The 25,267-nt window shown below is 41.1% G+C and overlaps 1 long non-coding RNA gene across 1 annotated transcript in view; it reads right to left on the reverse strand.

Annotated features, from left to right (window-relative positions):
* LOC142829630 (uncharacterized) overlaps window positions 1-25,267 on the reverse strand; it is a 202,111-nt gene that overhangs the window by 93,390 nt on the left and 83,454 nt on the right. The window lies entirely within an intron of this gene.

The following is a 25,267-nucleotide window of genomic DNA, read 5'->3' on the forward strand; positions in this document are numbered from 1 at the left end:
GCATGTACTTGACTTATAAAGGGTGAAAAGGTTTAAAACTAGTGTTTGCTCAAAGGGATTTTTCTCCTCTTCCCCTCTTTACTTAGCTGTGATGAGATTTCTATTATGGAAAAAGGGGCCTAGTGCTATTTCTCCTGTGAACTTAAACTGAATGTTAAGTTTCAGTTTGATATGGACTCTGAGACACGGTGGTCTGGAGAGGGAAAGATAGACTGTATAAAGGATCCGTTTGTTCCAACAAGAACTAAAAACTTATAATCATAGAATACTAGGACTGGAAGGGACCTCGAGAGGTCATCGAGTCCAATCCCCTGCCTCCATGAAAGGACCAAGTACTGTCTAGGCCAGGCATGTCCAAAGTCCGGCCCGCGGGCCAAATGCAGCCTGCGGTCGGATTTAATACGGCCCCCCGCTTCTCCCGGCTCCCCGGTGCTTTTTTTAAACTGGCGCGCGCAGCGCGCCGCTTTGGACCACCGCCGCCGCGGTCTCAAACCCTGCCCCTGCACTCCGCTTTGGGGCTGAGAGTGCGGGGACAGCCCCCGCTTCCTCCCCCTCTCCTGGCTCCCCGGCGCTCCTCTGAACTGGCGCCGCTTCCAGCCGCGCCGCCGCCGTCCATGGCGGCCGCTGCGGTCCTAAAGTCTTCCATGTAGGGCACGTCCGCAGCCCCGCTCGGCTACGGGTTCGCCCTGCCCCCGGGCCGCTGTGAGGCCAGCGTGCCCTGCGCTCTCCGCCCGCCTCTGACCCTGCAGGCCCTCTACCTTGGGGCTGAGAGTGCAGGGACGGACTCGGCAGCTGCTGAGATCAGGGACGGACTCCGCAGCTGCTCAATCTCAGTATCTGTGATTGGCCCTGCGCACTGTCAGCTTCCTGGCGGGCTCAGGCACGTGGAGCTGCGAACATTAGAGACTTCGCCACAAACGGGCTCAGGCACGTGGAGCTCATCATTAGAGACTTCGCCACAAACAGCCACAAAGGCAAGAGAATTCTTGTTGGGCAGTGTATTAGTGCAGCGTATTACTTGGGCAGTGTATTAAACCTCTGGCACTGCGCTCACATGATCCCTTCCCCTTCTGGTCAATTTAAAAAAATGGCGACTGTAAATAAGAGAAGGAAAGTTGACAGTGAGGGCCGCCGCTTCCAGGACAGGTGGAAAGTGGAATATTTCTTCACTGAAATAGAGAATCACTGTGTTTGTCTGATATGCCAAGAGACTGTGGCTGTTTATAAGGAATTTAATGTCAAGAGACACTACCAGTTGAGACATAGCACATACGACAAGCTTACAGGGCACGACCGCAGTGAAAAGTTGAAGCAACTTGAAGCTGTTTTAATGTCACAACAGAAATTTTTCATAAGAGCCCGTGAGTCAAATGAAAATACCACAAGGGCGAGCTATGAGGTGGCAACGTTAATTGCTAAAAATTGCAAATCTTTTGCTGAGGGTGACTTTATCAAAGAATGCGTTATGAAAATGGTTGAGAATATCTGTCCCAAGGAGAAGCAAGAGTTTGCCAACATTTGCCTGGCTCGTAACACTGTAGCACGGAGAAGTGAAGAGATTTCATCAGATATTAAGAGACAGTTGACATCCAAAGGAGTGGATTTTGACTTCTTTTCAATAGCCTGTGATGAAAGCACGGACCTATCTGACACAGCTCAGTTGCTGATTTTTATGAGAGGGGTGGACGATGAAATGAATGTGACTGAAGAGCTACTTGACCTCCAGAGCCTTACGGACCAAACAAGAGGAAAAGATTTATTTGTTTCTGTTAGTTCCGCCATAGATGACATGAAACTGCCTTGGAACAAAGTTACTGGGATTATTACTGATGGGGCACCTGCCATGGTTGGTGAACGAAGTGGATCATCAACCCTAATCTGTAACAAGGTGATCGAAGAAGGAGGCAAAGCTATTAAACTCCATTGTATCATTCATCAACAAGTTCTCTATGCTAAACATCTCAAATATGATCAGGTTATGAAACCGGTGCTAAAGACTATTAATTTTATTCGCTCTAAAGCCCTGTGCCACTGCCAGTTTAAACAGTTTCTACTGAACATCCAGGCTGAATACGAAGATGTTTTATATCACAACGATGTAAGATGGCTCAGTCGGGGGTCTGCACTGCAGCGTTTCTACTCTCTCAGAAAGGAAATCGGAGAATTCTTGGAAACAAAGGGACAACCAATGCGAGAACTATCTGATCCTATTTGGCTGGCTGATTTGGGGTTTCTAGTTGACATAACAAAGCATCTGAATGTACTGAACACGAGTCTTCAGGGGAAAGAACCAGCTTTATTCACACCTCAAAGCCTTTGGGACAAAGCTGCGACTTTTCATAAGGCAGTTGTCACAAACACAGCCCAATACCATACATTTTTCAGCGTTGCAGGAAATAATGAACAGTTTTCCACAGGACAATATCAGTGCGCAAACGAGCAGGTATGCAGCAGACATTGCATCTCTGGCTGGGGAGTTTAAACGGCGCTTTCAGGACTTTGCAGCTATTGAAAAGGAGATCAGCCTTTTCTCCTCTCCATTCTCTGTTGACCCCGAGGATGCTCCAGATCAGCTGCAGCTCGAGCTCATTGAGCTGCATTGTGACAGCGAGTTACGCAGTCGTCACCAACAGCTCTCTCTTGTGAACTTTTACCGCCAACTGGATAAGAGCCAGTTTCAAGAGATTCGAACATTGGCTAAGAAAATGCTGAGCTTGTTTGGCTCAACATATATGTGAGAGAAGACATTCTCTGCTATGAACTTTAACAAGAACCGCGTGAGGACAAGACTAAGTGACTCTCACCTGCGTGACATTTTGCGCATCAAAACCATTGCCTTTGAACCAGACCTAGCCTATGTGCTGCAGTCCAGATCTCAGTTTCACCCTTCACATTAGTGTAGGCAAGTTTTTTTTTCAATTGAGATGAATACATTGTAAAATCTCAGTTAATGTCAGTTGGTCTAAATCAGTTATAAATATATTTGGACACAACATGTATAGTTGGTGTTATGTCGTTTGCCGTTTGCAATAAACTTTGCATAAAATAGTTAATTTGCATTTAATTTTAATGGTTCAAAGAATGTCAGGCAAAATGGTTGGCCCTCACGCATGTTCACTTCATCAAATCTGGCCCTCTTTGAAAAAAGTTTGGACACCCCTGGTCTAGACTATCCCTGATAGACATTTATCTAATCTATTCTTAAATATCTCCAGAGATGGGGATTCCACAACCTCCCTGGGCAATTTATTCCAGTGTTTAACTACCCTGACAGTTAGGAACTTTTTCCTAATGTCCAACCTAAACCTTCCTTGCTGCAGTTTAAGCCCATTGCTTCTTGTTCTATCCTCAGAGGCCAAGATGAATAAGTTTTCTCCCTCCTCCTTATGACACCCTTTTAGATACCTGAAAACTGCTATCATGTCCCCCCTCAATCTTCTCTTTTCTAAACTAAACAAACCCAGTTATTTCAGCCTTCCTTCATAGGTCATGTTCTCTAGACCCTTAATCATTCTTGTTGCTCTTCTCTGGACCCTCTCCAGTTTCTCCACATCTTTCTTGAAATGCGGTGCCAAGAACTGGACACAATACTCCTACTGAGGCCTAACTAGTGCAGAGTAGAGTGGAAGAATGACTTCTTGTGTCTTGCTCACAACACAACTATTAATGCATCCTGGAATCATGTTTGCTTTTTTTGAAACAGCATCACACTGCTGACTCGTATTCAGCTTGTGGTCCACTATAACCCCTAGATCCCTTTCTGCCATACTCCTTCCTAGACAGTCGCTTCCCATTCTGTATGTGTGAAACTGATTATTCCTTCTTAAGTGGAGCACTTTGCATTTGTCTTTATTAAACTTCATCCTGTTTACCTCAGACCATTTCTCAATTTGTCCAGATCATTTTGAATTATGACCCCTATCCTCCAAAGCAGTCGCAACCCTCCCAGCTTGGTATCATCTGCAAACTTAATAACTTGTTAATGAATCAGAGTAATCCAGTCATAAAATTTATTTTTTTATAAATCACTTAGTAGTTTGTAAGAATTTGGTGTCCCTGTGGATAGGAAAATTATAAAACTAATCTTCCATTTATAAAATGAAAGATTTATGTCAAAAGGGCTCAGTTGTGGTTTCTGTGGGAATGATGAGTCATTTTTATCTGTTATACTGGAGTAAATTTGAAGTATTTTATAGAGTTTGTACATTATCTTCATTGTTTGCATTTTTATTAAAATATGTAAGAGTGATACATATTACCTAGCTTAAACTTTTAGAATTTCATAGTAATGGTGAGCATTTTTTGTAGAGTGAATGTTTTGGTTTCCTTACCATTTAAAATGGGGGTGCCCAAATACGCCTCTCTTTCCTTTTCCCAGGGTTTTACAATGTCTGAGATTTTTATACAACTGGAGAAGCTGTAGTGAAATGAAATTAAGAAAAAAAACTTTGTGTTAAATTTAAAAAAAAAAAACTTCACAATTCTTCTTGCTTTGCTGATAAAAACCTCTCAATGATTTCATCAAGTTGTGGGGCTAGGTAAAAACTGCAGAATTGAAACGTTATTTTGAGTTAATTTCATGGTCTGGTTCTCCTAATGCATCTAGTCTTTTTTATCCATCTTCCAAAAGTTCTCTAGAGTTCAGACAATCTCAATATGTGGGTACCGTTCAGCACTTCATAACTGAAACATACAAAAGTGTCAGAAAATTCAGTTATGGCACAGATTCTGAATATACTTTCTTCAGTTGACTTCAATGAAGCCATTAAAAACCAAGGTGACTTAAACAGAGTTATTCCAGACATCAGCAGAATTTGTCCAATAACTCAATTTCCCATATTTTATATGTACAACCTATGAGATGTTATGTCATAGCCACCTAATATGGCACAGTGATAATACAACAATAAATTTAGGATAGCTAGTGATTATTTCCAACTAAAATCATACAGATTATAAGTATTCAGAATTTTATTACCCCAAACTGCAAATTGGCCAGGAAATTTAATACATCCCTTTTAAAAAAAAAAAAAAAGTTACCATTGAGTTATTCGTGACAGATATTAAGGACCACAGTTTTACATCTGATCTCAAAGATGGCATTAGAAAAGAAATTTCTATCTATATACCAAGTTATTAATATTTTCTCGCGTTTATGTCTATACTACCAAGTTTTGTCAACAAAACACAAACTTTTGGCAACAAAACAGTGAAAGTCAGGAAAAATACCCAGTTTCAGCAACAAAAACTTCCATCTCTTTTAGGGTATGTCCAGACGTAGCCTTAGAGACTTTTTTCTTCCCCTTTCTATTATTGTTGACAAAGAGCTAGTGTAGACACTGCTGAATGTCCTGTTGACAGAACTGGCTTCCACAAATATCCCACAATTCCTGCCCGATAGCTCTACTCATTGTTTTGTCATTTCTGGTGCCCTGAAGGCATGTGCCCCTCCTCTTTCAAAGTTCCTGGAAGCATGAGACAGCTGAGTGAGCTTCTCTGTTTGGGGAACAAACTAAGAGTAAATCATTGGCCTGCTCCTCTTCTTCCTTGCACTAGGAACAGAGCAGCAGGCAGACTACTGATGCAGAGGGGCAGGGATAGGCTGCTGTGCTTCCCTGACAGTGCTCAGAAGGGAGAGCTCACAGAGCTACTCATGACGGTGCTCCCAGCAGCTGAGGAGGCCGTGTGAAAACTCAGGAGGAGACCCAAGATGCACAGCTCCATTTTCCCACAGCATAGCACTGGGGGATACATACCCACAATGCATTCCTCACACTGTTGATGGTGCCCCTAGTGTGGGCAGGATGTATCAATTGAAGGAACAAGTGTGAATATGCTCTGGCTATTTTTGTTTTGATAAATTTTGGATGTTGACATAAGTTTAGTTGACAAAACTTGGTAGCGTAGACATACCCTGAAAGAAATAGCTTGGTTAGTTTATAGCTTTGCTTGCTTCGTTACGCCTGATTTGAGTCCAAGGCTTGGGTCTATTTGTGTCAAGAAACTATTGACATGAATTTTGCATTTAATTCTGAAAACGAAGATTCAGTTTTTTTTCCTTGTAGGAGTAAGTTCCATGGTCTATGTCCAGCTCCTGTGAAAGTTCTGTTTCCTGCATTCACAAGCCTCCCCCACTTATCTGACAAGTTTATTGTTCCAGTGGAACACAACTGTCACGTGAAGTCATAACTGCAGAGGGAGAAGCAATATTTCAAGTAGCTACTTAAATGCAGGACTTTGAAAATCAGGACAGAGACCTTGAACTGGACCCTCTGCTTCAGTTGGGGAGGGGACAGGACAGTGTGAAGCCCACGGCTTCTGTGATCATAGCAATCTATGTTTCTAAACTGACTTTTTAAAACAGATCTTTCTCCTTCAGAATGGCTTCACTGACAAACATGAGTTGCAATAATCAAAGCAAGGGATCATAAATACTTTATCAGGGTTTATCTGATAGGATGATACTCAAACTTCTGACAAGTTGAAGACCGAGTTGCTGCCAGGGGATTGAGCGTTCCCAATCTGTGTACTAATTTCGTCAGTGGTAGAGAGAGGATTAGAATCATAACTTCCTGACTGTCAATCCTCGCTCACTCATCCAATTCAAAGCCTTTCACAAGGACATCCTATATAGGTAGAAAAAATATGGGAGAGAACTGAGCCTTGAGGTATTCTACAGCTGAGGACTTTGGAGCTCAAGTAGCAGTTGCCCATAACTATTCTCTGCGTTTGGTCTAGGTGGGAGAACTTGAACCATTACAGGGAGTCTCTGTTCATCCCTGCAGCATCTTGGGCACTTGGGTGCTCAGTGGCATCAAATAGCACAGAGAGGTCCAGCGAGAGGATTTTAAATGTACTTTACTTATCATGGACAGCAGGAAGTCAAACACCAAAGCAGCAAGTTTGACTGATAAGGATCCAGAGAGCCAGCAGCTAACAGGTGTCATTTGAGGTGGTTGTTTGCTAGCTTCTCTACGCTATTCAAATCCAAGATTAACTGCAGAGACTGAGTGGGAAAATGAATGAGATCTGTGTGCGCTCAGCTAATACAAAACCTGACTTAAATCTAGAGTATATAATTATGAAGGGAATGCCACTGTATGGTCACATTGCATCAAGTGGAAAAAAAACAGAGCACATAAATGTAAAGGTCTCTGCAGGCTTCATGCTGAGAATATTTATGAACAGACCACTGTATGCAATATGGATTTTTCAAAGTCATTTCAAGAAACTAGACAAATATTTGACAAAAATGTATTGTTTAGTACAACGGCTTCAGTTTGATTGCCAGATCCAATGTAACAGTTTCTAAGCCCTTTTCTAAGTAAATTTACTCTGTAGCCATAAAACTGTAAAATGTAATGTGATCTTTCATCTGTTTAAACTGATAGCATCTCTCATCTGAAAATAGGTATTCATTGTTTTAATTTCCTGTAGGAAATTAATTACATTTCCTCACTTTGGCTTATTACGTTATATAATGCAATACTCCAGCCCATCTACATTATTTAAAATTAATTATTTTTTCCATCCACCAAGGTGAAATCTTCTTGGAGACATGCATTAACAAATGAATACTTCACAGTAATTGGATAATCTACAGCTACCTAGATAATATCCATTAAGAACCCAGATAGAGAGGGGACAGGCTCTCTTCGTGATATATGGAAGTTTTCTGAATAGTTATTCATTTAATGATTTCCTCTTTTTTTCTTTTTGTTTAAAAACAAAAACAAATCTAAACATCACTATGCTTAGAACACTAAAGATAGGCCAAAGTATCAATCTAATTCTCTGTTGGACACACTGCTTGCACATCCCACCTTTACGTTCTTCCTAGAGCTCGAGGCTTACACCTCTATATAATTCCTAAGGCAAAAACCCAAATTATTTAGGCACCTTCATTTCCCAATTCCTAAGGCTCAGTGAAAGGCACCCAACTGTACTACTCTGTTGGCTCTAGGTAAACACCTATTCCCTGTGGAATCAGGCTTAATTTTCTGCAGTTTATCATCAGTGAAAGAACTTTACACTGTAATAAATATTATGCAATCACAGAAACAGAATGCACATTCTAAGCTATCAATGCTCACCACTCCCAGTAAGGCAGATGAACTTTTCTTGATGGAAAGTGGACCAGTTGGAATCATGTCATCTCAGGACTAAGTATTGCAGTCTAGCAAGTCTCATCTTGTGGTTATATCTTGGAGTAGGTTCCAAAGAACTTCCTTTTGGACCTCAGTATATATAGTGAACTTCTGTCCTGCTTAATTTTAACCAATCATTTTACTAAAATACTACTTAATTTTCTAACCAATCCTAACTAATCCTAATCGTAAACAATTCTTTAATCAATCACACCGCACCAGCCTAGTTGATTTACACCAATCAAAATTAGTCTGCAACAGAAAGAAACAAGCAAAGAACCAGATAAACAATAGAGAAGTGGAGAACATAAAGACAAAAACAAGAAAGAAATAGGGATTTCACAACCACAATGTTAAGTAATTTCTTGCTGGACAGAATGCCATCAAACAAATTTTTCTTTAACCATAGTAAGATCTGTATTTTTAATCTAGTGATGGTGGAAGAGGATCACCTTCTTAACAGCCCAATATTACATCTTTATGATGTAATTTAGATGTAATGGGAGTATGTGACTTTCTTCTTCTTGGCTCCTGGCTGCAGTTGTCTTAACATGGTTGCAGAAAAAAGGCCTACAGGAAAGGGGCTTATCTTGACACTATGACCATACTGCATCATGCTCCAGCTGAGGAGTCAGACACATCTGAGAAATTGGAAAACCTTGGAGTACATGGCAGGGTGCACACAGTGTTGACACACTGCTGTCTGTCATGTAAATAAGCCATACACTGGACTCTGTGCAATAGTTCATAGATATCTTTGTTAGTAAAAAGCACAAATAAAATTTCCTACATACTAATTTAAAATGAATCTAAATAGATACTTTAATCAGAATTTAAGGAGGCTGTGAAAAGGAATTGTACAATATATTATCTGACAGGGAGCTGGATCACAACCTCCTCCTGACATTTCCAGCCCCTCCCCTCTAGCTCAGCCCCCTATGTTCTCTCTCAGATGAGATGGACCGCTGGGTCTGTGTTTTGAGCATAATATTGGGTGGGGGGAGTGGACAGCTTGGCTCTCTTTCGCCACAGAGGATCTGTGTGTTCTTGGGTTAGTCAATGCGATATATGCTACTGACCAAACTTAGTCTACAATATTCATAGCCAGTTGTTGTCTTGGCATCCTGCCAAGACTTCACTGACAACACAAACTGGTGATTTAAAAAAATGCACATCTTAGCCAAGCCAGAACGGAATTTCAGGAGAGAAAGCAAAAGCACTTTTTTTTAGTCCCATGGTAAATTATCTATGTCCTTGCAGTGAATAAAGAATATCTGAGTGTCTCAAAAAGGTTGTATATATATTTTGTAACTGAAAAAATTATTAGGCAACCTATAAAACTATTCCTGGGTGATGAGAAAATACAAAAAAGAAAAGTGTGTACACCTCTTTTTTTAAATTTAGTTCCCAGTGACAGTATTTCCAATTCAAAACAATGCTCTTATGATTACAGCACCACCTACTGCATTTTAGTACTGTCTTGTGCTGCATTTGAAAGCATCTCATTTCCCAATGCCCCTGCATATGGCTTTGGTTTTATAATGGATGCCTGAGGCATCCAGGTCATTGCCTTTATGCTGTCAGCAGTGTTTTGGGTGGTTTTTTTTTTTTTTTTTTAAATAAATTCAGATATAGCAGAGGAATCTCAGTTTCCCTATTTGAGAAGAACTCCACAAAGGACTGACTGCTCTGTATTTGCAAGACCTACACTTTGCAGTACTGTCATTTACACACAAACATTTCTACAACCCACATTTCTACAGAAGGGCAAAGATGTGTTACAGAAACTGAAAAGCAGGAATGTGACATGCTAAAAAAAAAAATCAAATCAGTGTAGTCTCTGTTCTCCTGTATCCCCCTTTCACTCTTTACCTGTGTCCTGTTGCGTGAAGGTGAACTAAAACTACATAAGAACTCAGAGGAATGAGATATAAAACACTCAGCATTTTCCTTTAATCAGAAATGCTTTACAAATGTACCATTGTTAATCACCATCTAAGCAAGTAAAATTGACATGGGAGTATATTTATCACTTACTCTAATCAAATGTCAGATGTGCCAGGGAGAAGAGATACAGGGTGCACAGGGAATACTGATTATTTATGCTGTATATAGATGGGGAAGGAAGCATGAGGGTGGAATGAAAGGAAAGGGGGAAACAGTAACTAAAACTAGCTCCTGCATTTCTCGTACTTATGGGTTTAAAGCACAACTGTGTAACTCAGTAACCCCAGTATTTGGAAAGATGTATTACTTGCTTGACTTGTTTTAAGAATCAAAAGAGAGCGAGAAAGAGAGAGGGGGAGGATTGGGAGCTCAGAATCATTCTAGGAATCCCACAAAGTTACATACTACATATAAAAAGCACATTAAAAAGAACATTAAGGCTGCATTCACATCAAGCACTCACAAGTTAGGAAATGCCAAAAAGAAGGTTGCCCATACAATCTCCGGTTGTCTTCTTTGTGCATATACATTTTGCTCCAGTCTCTAGTTATATGATCACATACTATGTTTGCCACAATACTCCTGACCTCATTCATTGCACAGGATGAACGGTGCTTACTGAACAGGTTTTTCTTTTATCCTTACTATTTGTGTGTGGTCTCTGCTTTATTTACTGCACACCAAGCCAACCCCGCACTGAACACAGAATTATTAATTTCCTTGGGGGCTTTTCTATGTCACTGAGTGCTCCACAAACATAAATGAATTCATCTTCGTAAAAGATGAGCTGCTGTCATCATTCTCATTTTACAGATGAGGAACTGCAGGTCAGAGAGAATACTGACAAAATTGTCAGAAGTTTCCACTACTTTTGGGCACCTGCTTTCGTAGGTGCTGGAACTAATGGGGTGGGGACTGCTACTGCACCCCCTCACTTGAAGTGGTTTCTATCATATATAGCAGTGGTTCCCAACCGCCAGTCTGTGAGCCACTGGCTGCCGGGCCACAGCGACTGCTGGAGCTCAAGCTGGCTATTTGCGGCGGCTCAACTCTGGCAGCCGTGGTGGCTGAGGTGGCAGAGGAGGCGGCAGAGGATGAAGCGCCTCCCACTCTGCTTGGTAATGGTGGCCCAGCCAGAGCTTTGTGCCCCCACGCCCATAAGGGCACAAGACACATTTGGGGAGAGAGGGGGTGTGAAGGAGGGAGCACACATGCTGCAAATGACCACTCCCCCTGCCCACACAGCAGTAACAGCCATGCTCCCTAGGGGGGCAGACTCACTCTGGGGAGTGTGGTGGTGGGGTAGGGGCAAAAGGGTGTTGGGTGAGAGCATGGTGGGGTCACGGGGCAAGACGGTGTTGGCATGGGCTATAGGAGTCAGAGGTTAAAGTGTGACAGGATATGGGACGAAGGGGTCAAAGGGCGTTAGGCACTGGGAACAAGGGGCTGGGTTGGAGCTAGGTGGTCATGTAACATTTTATTTGCATATTCATTATTTGTATAATGAATATGCAAATAAATGTTCCCAGTCCACCAAAAGTTTGTGAATGGGTTTGCCAGTCCCCAGCATAAAAAAGGTTGGGAACCACTGATTATAGGATTTAGAGTTTGGTTCAATATCTTTCAGCACCACCACCCACCCACCTACACACACCAGTCTGTACAAAATTGTTCCAGTGCTACTGCCAACTTAGAGACATGAAAGGTGTAATTTTTCAGAGTACCTAATGTTTATAGCATGTTCCATGTTCAGAGCACAGTTTTCATTAATTTTGGTTGCAACTGGGCATGCTCAATACTTGTGTCAATCAAGTATCAATGCTTGTGTCAATCAATTGGAAACACAGAAAATGCAGATCCCATAATTAAGTGACACCTGCAAAAAGTTTGGTGTCACTAACTTGCTCATTATCTCATAGAAACTCTATGGCAGAGACAGGAATAGAATCCAATTCTCCAGGATGATATTGTCACAGTTCAGGGCAACAGCACCTGAATTTCTTCTCTCTGGTCCTGCAAGGGTACCAATCATTATTGGACAGATACACACATATCTGCTTATTGACAGAGTTTTTCGAAAGGCTGCACAGTCCCCTGTCTAAACTATGAATTCCCAAGCAAGTCAGACACCCAAAAGACCAGAGTTTTCACTTCGCTTTCTCTTCAAAGGCTACAAACAGCTGTAATTGCCCAGTTATAAGTTACCACATAGCTCACCACAAGCAATTATATTTATTCGAACGTTACCGGAAAAAAAACATTAAAAATTATTTTTTTAAATGTATGTTTGTTCCATGCTTGTTATACTAAGAAAGCTGACCACAGATTGCTCTCACCCTCCACTTCCAGCAAAGGTCCTTGCCAGTTTCCTCACAACTTTTCCTAAGAATTAGGGGCCTCTTTGGATAGATGCCCCACTCTTTTGCTAAATCAGAAAGAAGGCTCTGAGTCAGCTCAAACTCTGGCTATTTATCCAAAAGTGTTTTGTCAGCAGGGCTCTAGAGAATCCAGTTTAAACTTGAGGAGGGAAGTGTTGCAATCTACATGAAATTGTCAAATCATACCCCACTGCTTTTACTTCTTGGAGGAGGGTCTATTCCCCTCCCTAGTCCATACCAGTACATAAGTTTACTGTATTAAGAGGTCCTAAAAGATATTTCAGGAAACTGCCATATCGTCTATAACTATTCCAGTCTCTTAGCCATAAACCCTCCATTTGCTGCCTCATTCACTTCTCATCTTCCAACTTCTGCAACAAAGAGAGGCAGAGTTCCTACATACAACAGTCTTATTCACTTGCCTGATTTATACTATAAACACAGTCCATCCTGTGCATTGAATGATACCATAGAGATCCTGTGAAAAAACCCAGCACGTGGAATATTTTTGTGACGATGTTGCGTGAACATGGTATGACAAGTTCACCCTAGGCTAATGGCCAACTGATTATCTTTAGTAGCGAGTTTCTGTTAGGTAATTGACTCTAAAGCAACTCATCAATGGTGCATCACATCTTAAAATTAGTCCTACAACAGGTCTACCTTCCCTCAGAGAGGCTGTGACAGGCAACAGATTCGTAAACCATTCCAGTCAGACTTTGATCATGGAGTGAGAGTTGGCGTCTGCTCTCCTCAGCCAACCTTCAAATGGAGCTGTGCTCTTCCCTTTTCATCACTGCTTCAAAGCATGATATCTATGGCAGGTGTAGTGCAATAGGATTGATTAAGCCCATGGCAAAATATTAACCCATTCCTGGCCAGTGGGTGATTTGTATACTCCATGACATCTGGGCAAACCAATCTGTATAGCCTCTCTCCCTCAGAAACAGCTAAATTGTCTTTGTGGAATTTTAAAGAAATCATCCTGGACATGAACATAGTATGAAAAGTTTCAGTCCAAATGGTTAAAGAGCAAAGCAATAACCAACTGAAAACCAGAACTTGTAATAGAAATTTTAAGGTAAATTTACCTACATGTTCACTACCAGCTCAACTTATATTGTTTACTGTCATATTCAGCACTGATCACTTTGTGGAGAAATAGCATTCATCTAATAGACTAAATTTTACTATTAATATTACTTTTAGAAGTGCTGTATATAATTATTTTAAGCAAACTAAAATAAAGCACAAAAGTATAAAAATTTGCCAGTTGGGTGAGTCAGAAAAATGACAGAGGTTAGAATTTTGATGTTAGTTAAATGAGTTAATGTCAAATGAAAACTCCTCATTTGGTGACACAAAGCCAAAAGATTCAATTATGTCAAAGAAATGTAGTGCAGCTCAAAATAGTAAACAAAATGTTTTAATGTAAAGTACTATACTAGTATCTTAATCCAATAAATCAGGGGTTCTTCAACTTTGTGATACCACGACCCCCTAAAATGCTCAATGAATTTGTGAAAGCCCCTCATCCCACCCTCACTGCCCTGGGTCGTTTCCTCCCCCCTTCTCACCAGACTCCTTGCCCTCCTGGGGTTCCTTCAAGGCGTTTGCGGTCCTAAACATCCTTCCCGCCCCTTCAGGCTCGTTCCTCCCATCTCCTTCTCTTCTAGGCCTTTTTTCCATTCTGTGTCCCTTTGGTTCCTTCTCTCTCCCCTCTCCTCCATCTTCCACTCCTCTCCTATGTCTCCTCTGCCTCCTCCTCTGACCCCCACGTGCCCTTATTTACCGCCGGGTCCTTTGCCTCGACCCAATCCCCTAGCCCGCTGCCTGAGGGACCCCGCCCTCTTCCAGCTGGGGAAGTGTTCGGTCACCCAGCAACTGTGCTCTGGCGCCAGCCTCACTCTTCCACTGCCTTGCCTCCTCCTGCAGCTGAGCTGCACTCCTGGAGTCCCACAGTCCCGGCCATGCTGCGCGGCTTGCCAGGAGCTGCCTTCCACCACCCTGCCACTCTTTGGGGCCCGGGGGAGAGGGGTCACAAGTGAAAAACCGAATCCAGCTGCGACCCCCGTCTAAGTTGCTCATGACCCCTGGGGTCACGACCAACAGTTTGAGAAACGCTGAAATAACTACTAAGCTATTATTAACAGCAAAGCGCTGTTAAATAACTGTGCAACATTTATGTTGAGTAGCACTTTCACAAATTACACATTGCTCACACTATTTGGCTTTAGAGGAGTAATCAAGCAGAAGAGGGAAGAATAAATTCCATGTGCTCACCATGCAACATGTGTTGTCATCAGGTACAGAGCCCTTATTTTCAGCACCAGAGAACAAACATTTGCTTCTTGGACTAAATGAACTATTAGCCAGTAGCAGTATTAGGCTTCTCTTCTTCACATGGGCCAATGATTAGAGCGTGACAGGGTACACTTACCAGCATATTACACTCTTCACCTTTAACAGACGATGGCCTGGGATAAGTAAAACATTAATTGAATCTGACTTGCTCATTTCATGTCTTCTGTTATATAACTTTACAAATTAAAAAGCAACACAAATCGCAAATGATTATTGCTACTGAATAAGTGTGGTAAGCTGTACTAATCATGAGCTGCAAGGTCCAATTAGGTTGCATAAAAGTATTTTATATATTAAGCTCTTAAGGTTGGTCTCTCCCTTCCTGCTCTGTCCATTATCAAAGCTATAGTAACAATTTTCCTGACTTTTGCAACACTCCTAAAAAGCCAAAACATGAAAATGTATTTCCTGTGTTACCCTCAATATTTGTTACTAGGACCTCAAAAATATACAATATTGAATTCATAATGACAGATACAAGTAGAGACATGTCTTTGTTAAACTTCATTGTGTCTAATTTAGAACAAACAATACACCTGTTAATCTTTAAAGTGACCCAGGAGTAAAGTTATTCAGTGATATTACTGTAAAAAGAAAAAAAAAGGAAGAATTAGGTTCTTGAAGTGTAAATGAAAATGATTTTTCAACAAAAATTTAGAAAAAGAAAGAATAAACTTTACATAGATAACAAAAAAAAAATAGGACTACTTTTTAGGTAGGACTATTTGAGGTAGAGGAATACCAAGTTCTAAACATGCCATTTGCCCCAACCTGTTCAGGAAACACTACAGAAGTCACAGAAAGATGCCTTTCCTTGTGTTTATGAAATAATGGTACGAGTTATTCAAAAATAATTTTCTTGCACAGTAACTGTTTATTTAAATGAAGCATCTGTCAAATAGAGAAACCCCACCCGAATCTTATACAACAGCTTTTTCAAAAATGTCTACAGTACTATCTGACTTGTGGCAAGCCAGCAAATGGAAAAGGAAGTGAATCAAAGGAAGTTGAAGTAAATGTATAATCTGTATAATCAAAACTAAATCTAACAGCATTTTTAATCATGCATAAATGAGATGCAAGCACACAATACGTTTTGGAGGACACATTCATCAAAGAGACAGAAGATTTAAACAGTGAAACAGACATCGAGTGTAAGATAACATTTAGAGAGCTATCTGTGACATTGTCATGTTAAAATATTCTCTCAAGATAAAGAAATTTATATCCTCCAAAGAAGCTGTCCTTCCTATTTGTGTGTCATCATGTGGGCGTGGATTCAAAAACTATCCACAAAGCCATGATTCCAAAGACCACTTGGCAGCTCCCAAAAATTTATCTTGTTAACTTAATTTTCTTTGGGTTTGCCTTTATTGAATTTTTATGGACAATTAATCTTTAAACAAGATACTATGCTCCTATTGCCACTAAAAATATATACATATGTTCATCCAACCACTGCCCTTCAAATAAATTTTACAATCTAAGAACTAAAAATAAAGTTTCAAGTGATACTGTATTTTCTTGGGAAGCATTAAGGAGCATTTTCATGCAGAATCAACTTCTCAAATTATATTTCTATTTGTCACAAAAATGATAACTGGAGTCACTCAAAAGCTTTTAAAATGGAAAAGGGACAGAGTTTGGCATTACAGTGAAATGAAGAGAAACTATCACATGGCAGCAAACTTTATTACAACATTTAATACTGTAATCCAAACTTGACCTAACAGCTAATCCATTTCTCTGCATTTTTTCCCCCGTCAATGCTAACTATTACCAGAAATCCCTGATATATAGCACAAAATACAGGACCCCCAACTTCAGAGGCAAGTTAAGCACAGAGTCACCTGCGTGTAGTCCTTTTAGTTTATAAGTTACATTAACATAGACTCCTTTAGACATGTTCAAAATGTAATTTAACCACTAACTCTCAACTTTGGCTAGTATCTGTGACACACAATGACAAAGTAACAAAGCATTTTTGCAGTACAATCAATAATAAAAGAAAGGCTGCAGCCACTGAATGAAAAATTGCATAAAACCTCTCTGTTCTTCATCTGCCCCCTTTTACATTAGGGAAAGATCAAGGAGTTACTTAGTGGTGCAAAGACATGTTATTAGTATTCCCTAAAGGGCTTGAGCCTGCACTCAAACAAGGTGTTAATTAGGTAAAGTAAAAGAAAGAACACGGCATAAGTGAAGAAGAATGACCTACAATCCCATCACATATTGACCATTTACTATAATAATATCCAACCTCTGGTCCCAGACAGAACCCCATTCAGCTCAAAGGCATTCTCATAGAGTCTGTGGGTTTTATCAGAATTCTCCTAACTCTTCCAGATTTAGCACTTCTATAGCCGTTAGACTTCCTGATAATACCTGCTTGGTATGAATTGAAAACTGAGTTACCTCCATTAATCCCATGAAATTCTCCAAAACTAAGATTTACTCGATTTTCTTGTGATTCCCTCCCCCACAATACAATGTATCCCTTTAAATCTAATCCTAAAGCATTTATTAATGCAACAACTAGAACTACACATTTGGATGAGAGCTGCAGGAATGGGCCTTATGGACAACCGCAGAGAGATGGGAACGAAGAGCCCCATGGATACTGCTCAAATTCCCTACAGATGTCTATTGTCCCTACATGTGCACAATGCATGCTTTATGATCCTCTGTCTTACAAGTTAATAAAATCAAACAGTTGCCTTAGAGACAGGTTAGATGTGGTATCAACTGAAAAATAAAGTGCTACAGGGAATTTCCAGGAAAAATGCACTTAATTAAAGTGTTAAGGACTATTCGAGCCAACCACCCACCCAGTATAAGTGTTCTTTGGCAGTAAAAGTATTATTGTTTCCCTGCCTTTACCATATAATATTTTCCCCCCTAAGACAATACATTCTTAACCGTGTATTGGCTACATTGCTAAAAGATGGATCTGAGGTAGAGAGATCCAAAACATCTTATTACGGGCTATATCTTTTTCACATGCATCTCTTAATCCCTATTAGGTACAACTTACATTCACCACTACATGTAAGATATTCAAAAGATATAGTGGTCAGTTTATGTTCTTGAAGTATATTCTTGCTTCTTATATACTCCAATCATTACTTGCTACGTTGTATCTCTCAGTTGTCCCTTCATCCATGATGCAATACAGCAATGGAGAAACAGATTAGAATTTACCCCAATATGTAAACGGTTGTTATTGAGTTGCATGAGACTAGATGCACAGGGAGAATGGAGATATGGCAAAGGAGTGTGATATCCCAAGTCATACTGGCCACATAGGATAGATTTAGGTATGGATATGGCTCTAGAGACTGTAATAAATCTTTGGTCATCGCAAGTGGACTAAGCAGGAGGTATATTATATCTGTGTTATCACTTTCCTATGGTTTGCAATTTGATGTTCCCTGTAGCGTGTGGAGACAGGAAAAGGGAATAAGGGAATGTGTGTGCAGACATCTTGGTCTTGTTAATAAGAGAGCAAGAGTCAGGCTAAGTCTGTGGCCTGACAACGCGAGATCTGTAAGTAGATGCTGCCTTTGCCTCTTGCCTCCATACGGAGATAAGGATAGAATGCTGACTCTGGCAGGGACCTTGAGATAAAGAGCATCTGGGTGAAACTAAAATAACTGTTAGCCATTGGTGTTCGTAATGGGAAGGAGACTAATTGTTATTATATCTGATGGGCAGTATATAAACTGCTTCATAATTGCTTGTATTTGAAGATCTGCCTCGGAAGGGGGGAGGGGCCTTCCTCCCCTCCCCCGTCCGAACCAGTTTTCCCTTGCTGCAGCTCGTAATAAAACTGCCTCTGGTTACTTGTTGCTTACAAACTCAGAGTGAGGACAATGTTTTCTTCCACAAGTGTTTCTTATGTTATCTTCATGTTCTCTGTTCAATAAGCTTGAACAGTGTCTTTGGGTTCATTTTTCTGCAAATTAAACTTGGAGAGTAAAACCTATCTAACTTTATTTTGTGAGTTGTCCCCCTAAAAACACCATGACTGCTCACAAAGTACTACTCACCATGAGTAAGGCTAAAAAGACGACTACCCCAATAAGGGGAGGGGAGTCTCATTCAACAGGATCTGTCCCTTTAAGAACCCTTTTCTCGGAGTTCAACAATGGGGATCTTTAGTCTCTCACTCTTGCTACTTATAAAGGATTCACGGACAGTTAGCAATCCCTTCCCCACAACCAGTCTGAGGAGCCTCAGTTCAGCAGCAGTTCATTGGGGCTTTCTGAAGCACAATCAAAAGAAAGCAAAAGTAATCAAAGAGATCAATTTTCTCCAGCCAGTCTTCTCCAATAAAACAGTCAACAGATCTATCTATCCACACTCAGTACCGTCTGCTCCTGTCTCAACCCACTGCAGGGTCCTTCAGCTTGACAGCTTGTGACCTTTTCTTGAAGATTTTAGAAGGAGTTTTCTCCTGTCTCTTGGAACTTCTCTTCAATAAAGCTTCCTCAAACAGAAGTTACAACTCATCCCATCAAGTCCACATCTTGCCTCCTTAAGCTCTATTAAATCAGGATAGGCACACCCCACTACAGGGTCACACAATCTGTCCCACACATCTGTTTATGGTAACCAAGCACTTGACTTTCACCCATTAGTTGAATGGTAGCAAATTCTGTATGTGGATCACAGTTTTTCACAGCTCTAGTTGTCTGCCTCTTCCTGGCCTCTTGCCAGATGTTCGGGATCATGGCTCTCAACCTTAATCCACAAGGCTCTTAAACGTTAGTCAGACCCTACTTGCCACCCAGTGACCTACTGACATGTGCTAGAACTACTCAACTATAGCAGAGGACTCCAGTTCTAGAATCTAATAGATGAAATCCTGGGGGCCCAGACTGGACCCCAGTGACTATTTAACCCAAATACAGGAACAGAAAGTTATATTTCTGGATGCGCAGGAATATGTGTTCTTGATCTTATAACTCACTTGGTTAGGTCCAATAATGGTATCAGCAGAATAAATATGTGGACAAAGCTGGCAACGGGGTTTGTTGCAAGGGAAGGTACCAGGGTTTATAAACCTCAACTACCCACCCAGAGAAATAAAAAAGCAAATTGAAAGAGCCAGACGAATACCTAGAAACCATCTACTTCAAGAAAGACCCAAGAAAACCAACAATAGAACACCACTTGTCATCACCTACAACCCCCAACTTAAACCTGTCCAACACATTATCAATAAACTGCAGCCTATACTGGAACAGGATACCATACTCCAAGAGGCCCTGGGAGACAGACCCATAGTCTCCTATAGACAACAACCTAACCTCAAGATGATTCTTACCAACAACCACAGGACATACCACACTAATACCAACCCTGGTACCTTCCCTTGCAACAAACCCCGTTGCCAGCTTTGTCCACATATTTATTCTGTTGATACCATTATTGGACCTAAACAAGTGAGTTATAAGATCAAGAACACATATTCCTGCGCATTCAGAAATATAATCTATGCTATCATGTGCCGAAAGTGTCCGTCTGCTATGTACATTGGACAAACATCTCAGACACTTCGCCAAAGGATTAATGCCCACAAAACAGATATCAGACAAGATCACAAAGAAAAAACAGTTTCTTGCCATTTTAACCAGAAAGGACACTCTCTCAATGACTTAACCACCTGCAGCATTCTGCTACAAAGACCTTTTACATCTGCACTTGAAAGGGAATCCTCTGAACTGTCATTCATGTTAAAATTCGACACTCTCCAAAGAGGATTGAACAAACACTTGAACTATCTCACCCATTACCAAGATAGCTTTCCCAATTATCACCTCTAACACCATTAACTCACAAACATCCCACTCTCCCCACCTCTAATATCGCCAATTCACAGACACTTACCTTCCTTCCTTCCCCCCCCCCCCCCCCCGCATCCCTCTCCTGTTCTGAAATGTGATTTGTCCTTTTCATGTGTGTTCATTTTTTTAATTGTATCCTTTGGTATATATGGTTGTGACTATTTTCTTCCACTATTTGATCTGAGGAAGTGGGTCTGGCCCACGAAAGCTCATCATCTAATAAACCATCTTGTTAGTCTTTAAAGTGCTACATTGTCCTGCATTTTGCTTCAGCTACCCCAGACTAACACGGCTACATTTCTATCACTATTATGATACCAGTTTCTCTTGCCTGCTGCTGATCTCCTGGTAGAACCCTACCTGCCAAACCTGACTCAGTTTCCTTCTGGGCTGTCTTGGACGCTGACCTCATGCTACTGGACCCAGGCTGACTGCCAACTCCACTAGGTCACACCAACCATATCCTAGTTATGCATAACACCAGACTACTAAGAAGGGACCCAGCTGTTGGATACTGTGTGTTAAGCATGCAGAGTGTGATCAGGGTCTAGGTGCTGTCCTCATCTTGGGGACCTCAAAATGCAGTTTTAAAGTGCAGGTTCTCTGTTGTGCACTCTGTCCCGTGAGCTTAAACCATACAGGTGACCACCCAGCCCTTGGAATCAGTGCTGGCCTCTCAACTTTCCCTCACAGCTTAAACAAGTCCTCTCCCAGAACTCCACCTGAAGGAGTGAGCTTTCTGGTTTATATCTTCAAGACTGTTCAGCATTTACACCTAACACAACTAAGAGACACTTTGCACATGATTTGAATACATCACCACTGCTTTTTAATCACAGATCTATAAAATAGCAATCCAAAGGGGGATCTTTTTGTTCAGAATATCATTAAGTTGAATCATCACTAGGTTTCATGATCTGTTACAATCCAGTTTTTTAATTCTCAGCCATTTTGACTTTACAGATTATACCCCTACAGTGTACAGTTACAATAGGCATGAATCTCCTCTGGATAGAGACTAAACCAGATGGATTCTGGTCCTTATCTCTCTCTCTCTCAATCAAATAATGGGAAAGAAAGGAAACTGCTCTAAGTCAAATGAGGAAAAAAAAGTATAGAAACACACAAACACCACCACTAATCTATGTTAGTTCATGGATCTTCTGCATCAGCTTAAGATACATGTTGAACAGAAAAGATAAAAAGGCTGATCTCTGTGTCACTCTGCAGCTGGGTCTTAGGGAATGAAAAATTATTGCACATAACTACCTTCTGAGAGCTCCCTGACAAGGATGAATGGAACCACTTTACTGTAAACCTGTCTCCACCTCAACACATCTCAGAGTAAACGGCACTTCTTGGCCAATGGAATTGAATACTGCCAAAACATCTATGATATACTAGCACAAAGATCTCAATTCTCTGTTCATTGCCACAAGGGGATACTAAATTGATCTATGAGATTCACCTTATTTTCATGCAGTCTCCAGGCTTGACGCCTGTTTTGCAAACATTCAAACAATCAAAGGTGTCAAGTGCTCTTGGAGTTGGCCTGCCACCACCTCTCTCAATTATGTTTACCATAAAAAATAGGATTAGTAATAAGGCACTAACTGCCAATGACATTTATTGGCAAGACAGTTTCTTGCAGAACAACTATGCCATTACCTATGTGAAGGCTGCTAACAAGTTGTCCTCTCTCAAGTCAGCTTTTATGATCCCCATTAAACAGGCTTAAAAAGTCTCCACTGTTTTTCCAGAAGCTACAAAAGGCATGGATCCAATTTGTCAAGTCAGTTTCAGTTCCCACAGAGAATCTAAAACTTCTAACTGGGATTGGATGAAACTTAGTCAAAAAGTCTTTAGTAATTCCCTCCTTCCTTTATATACTATTACAGCACCAGAGACACCATCTCAGATGCAATCTATCAAAGGAGAGAGTGAGCTATTATTTTTTTTAGAGAGAGAGAGAGAGCGAGCGCACAGTGAATGGGGAGGCTGAAAAAAATTAAAAAGGAGAAATGGATCTTTCTGGATCATGACACTCACAAGCTGAACAAATGAACAAGCTTGGGGGGAAACATTTGCAAGTCATTTTTAAATGCAAATATTACAGGTATTACAATATATTCACAGAAAAAATCCATGTTTCAGTTCATTGCTGTATGCTTCTGTTATGCAAGTTCGGACATGCATCCACATACACTTCTGACATTTCATCTACCATTTAAAAATGTGCATAGCACAACAGGTTTCTAATCTCAGACACATTTTTATGGGTCAATACATGTCTTTCAAATACTTGTTGAGACTCAAATTAAAAGCACATAACGTGGTTGGACAGATTCTGTAGATAGAGATTTTCATTACAACCGGGATGGCTAAACTACCTTTCCAAGCAGCATATGATAATCTTCAGACGTTTGAGAGCTGCAGGTCACGCTTGCCAGGGCCTGGGTTTTCTGTCCCATGGGGCATACACATGCCTGGGGCTTCAGTCCTGCTCAAGCCCCAGTTCCAGCAGGTACACCCTGAGCCCCAGCGAGCTCCCCTTCTTCCCCCCCTTCCCCCACACACGACTAAAGCCCCAGGAATCCACTTGTGCAGGACAGAAGCCCTTAATTCCATCACAGTCTGGTAGGTGGAGAATGAGGAGAGATCTATCATATAAGATCTACCATGCTACTGATCAACAGAGACTGAATTTTGAAATATGCTGGTTATATAAGATTTCCCTTACCAGTTCCATTACCAAATCAACTGAAACTAGCCGTATATTTTAAATGGTTCATAAAAACTACTAGTCAAATCCTCTAGCTTTATTCAGCTTCTAGACTCTGATCAGATTCAATATCCAGTTTAAAGACATAAGGAATATATGTGTGAGAGAGAGTGAGACTTCTCTCTCAGAAACAGACAAAACATATTTCTGCTCCACAAAAGAAATATTTAATACTCCACATAGTTAGCATTACAACTTTGAGGAGTCCCAACCTCATTGATACTCACTAGACTGCTGTACTTCAACTTACATACTCTTAGAGGTGGGTTGGTATAGTGGTCAATTGCAGAAGAACTTTGTATGTGCTAGTTTAGGGATGGTGCAGCCTGCATTCTTCCCCCGCCCCCTTCCCTTTCCCCTATATCTGATGAGCCAGAAGCAAGTCTTTGGGAACATACACCACTTAAGATAAGCATTGTTGCCAGTATAGCAAGAACAAGTATGAGATAAGGGTAAAGGGCAAGAACGCATAAACAATTCTGTTTACCCTAACGTACTGATCACGTAAACTGGGCCGAAGAACAAGAAGATCCTGATCAGAACCAGATCGATAACTAACGGCTAAGCCCTACATCAGCACGTAATGAGTAACCCCTAGAAATTTCCAAACTGCTAAACAAGGCAGGAAAACTGTATTTAAGGCTGCTTCAGAGCCTAACAAATCGGACTTCACCGATTGGCTTTGGGTACCGGCTCCTCAGAAGCTGAGAAAACCTCCTACTTCATCCGCAGCCTACCCGGGATCCCAGGCTTGCAGGAAGGGACATAAGATATACCGCTTCTTTATTATATTGTTCTTCCATTTATGGGGCACAGCTGTTAGCCATCAAGAAATAAACTACTTGTGTTTGACAGATACCTGTGTAGCGTCCTTTGTATTTTGGGAACCCAGTGTCGGACCTGAGACTTAATCTTGACGACTACACTTGGTCTGAGAAGAGTCTAGGAATGGTCTCTGGCTCTGAGAATGCTCCTGGAGTACAGATCCTAATTTTAGCAGCCTTCCCCCAACTTCAACCATCACCTAATAAACCATCTTGTTAACCTTTAAAGTGCTACATAGTCCTGTCTTTTGTTTTTACTTACCTCCTTTGAGAGATGAAACTCTGCCTTGCATTGAGACAACAGCAAAGGCACATTAGGTGGCACTTAAGATGACCGTCACAAAACAAAACTGACTTCGTAATTTGATATAGGTATGTACAGTTACACAATAATCTGTCAGAACTATGTTTTTTCTTTAAAGGAAAAAAATGTAGCTATCAATTCCATGAAGGTTGTAACCAGTAGTACCACTTGAAGTCTGTATGATCTTGAAGTCTAAATTTTCAAAGCAGATGGAAACCAGAACTCCTAGCTTATTATTTAGTCAGTCAGAAGTTTTAGACACTATACGGACTGCAAAGGAGAAGCACTCACTCAGCCAAGGGACACTTGTGAAAAGTGAGTATACTTTCACTTTCTCCTTGTCTTGCAGTAAGTTTTGTGTCATGACTCAGTGAAATGACAAATAGATAAAGTCCAACAGAGGCTTATTCCAGTAGCCCTCAGACAGTCAGTGTCATCCTGCAGGCCTTCCAGGCTAGCCTTCTAATTGTTTGAAGATCGAGGGACTGTCTCAACTTTTCTGTTGTGGGCCATGCCCCCAAGTCTTCCTCCCCAGAGGTTCCTCACTCCTTTGGGACTTTAGTGGTCCAGCTAGAGAGCTGGGACCACAAAACAGTTAACTTTCTGAGAGTGTATCACAGTTCAGTATTGAGGACACTTCATCAGTGAGTAATGGGGGGTCCTGTGCCCCCC

This window comes from Pelodiscus sinensis, chromosome 4 (genome assembly GCF_052426305.1).
Source record: "Pelodiscus sinensis isolate ZL-2025 chromosome 4, ASM5242630v1, whole genome shotgun sequence".
Taxonomy (NCBI): Eukaryota; Metazoa; Chordata; order Testudines; family Trionychidae; genus Pelodiscus; species Pelodiscus sinensis.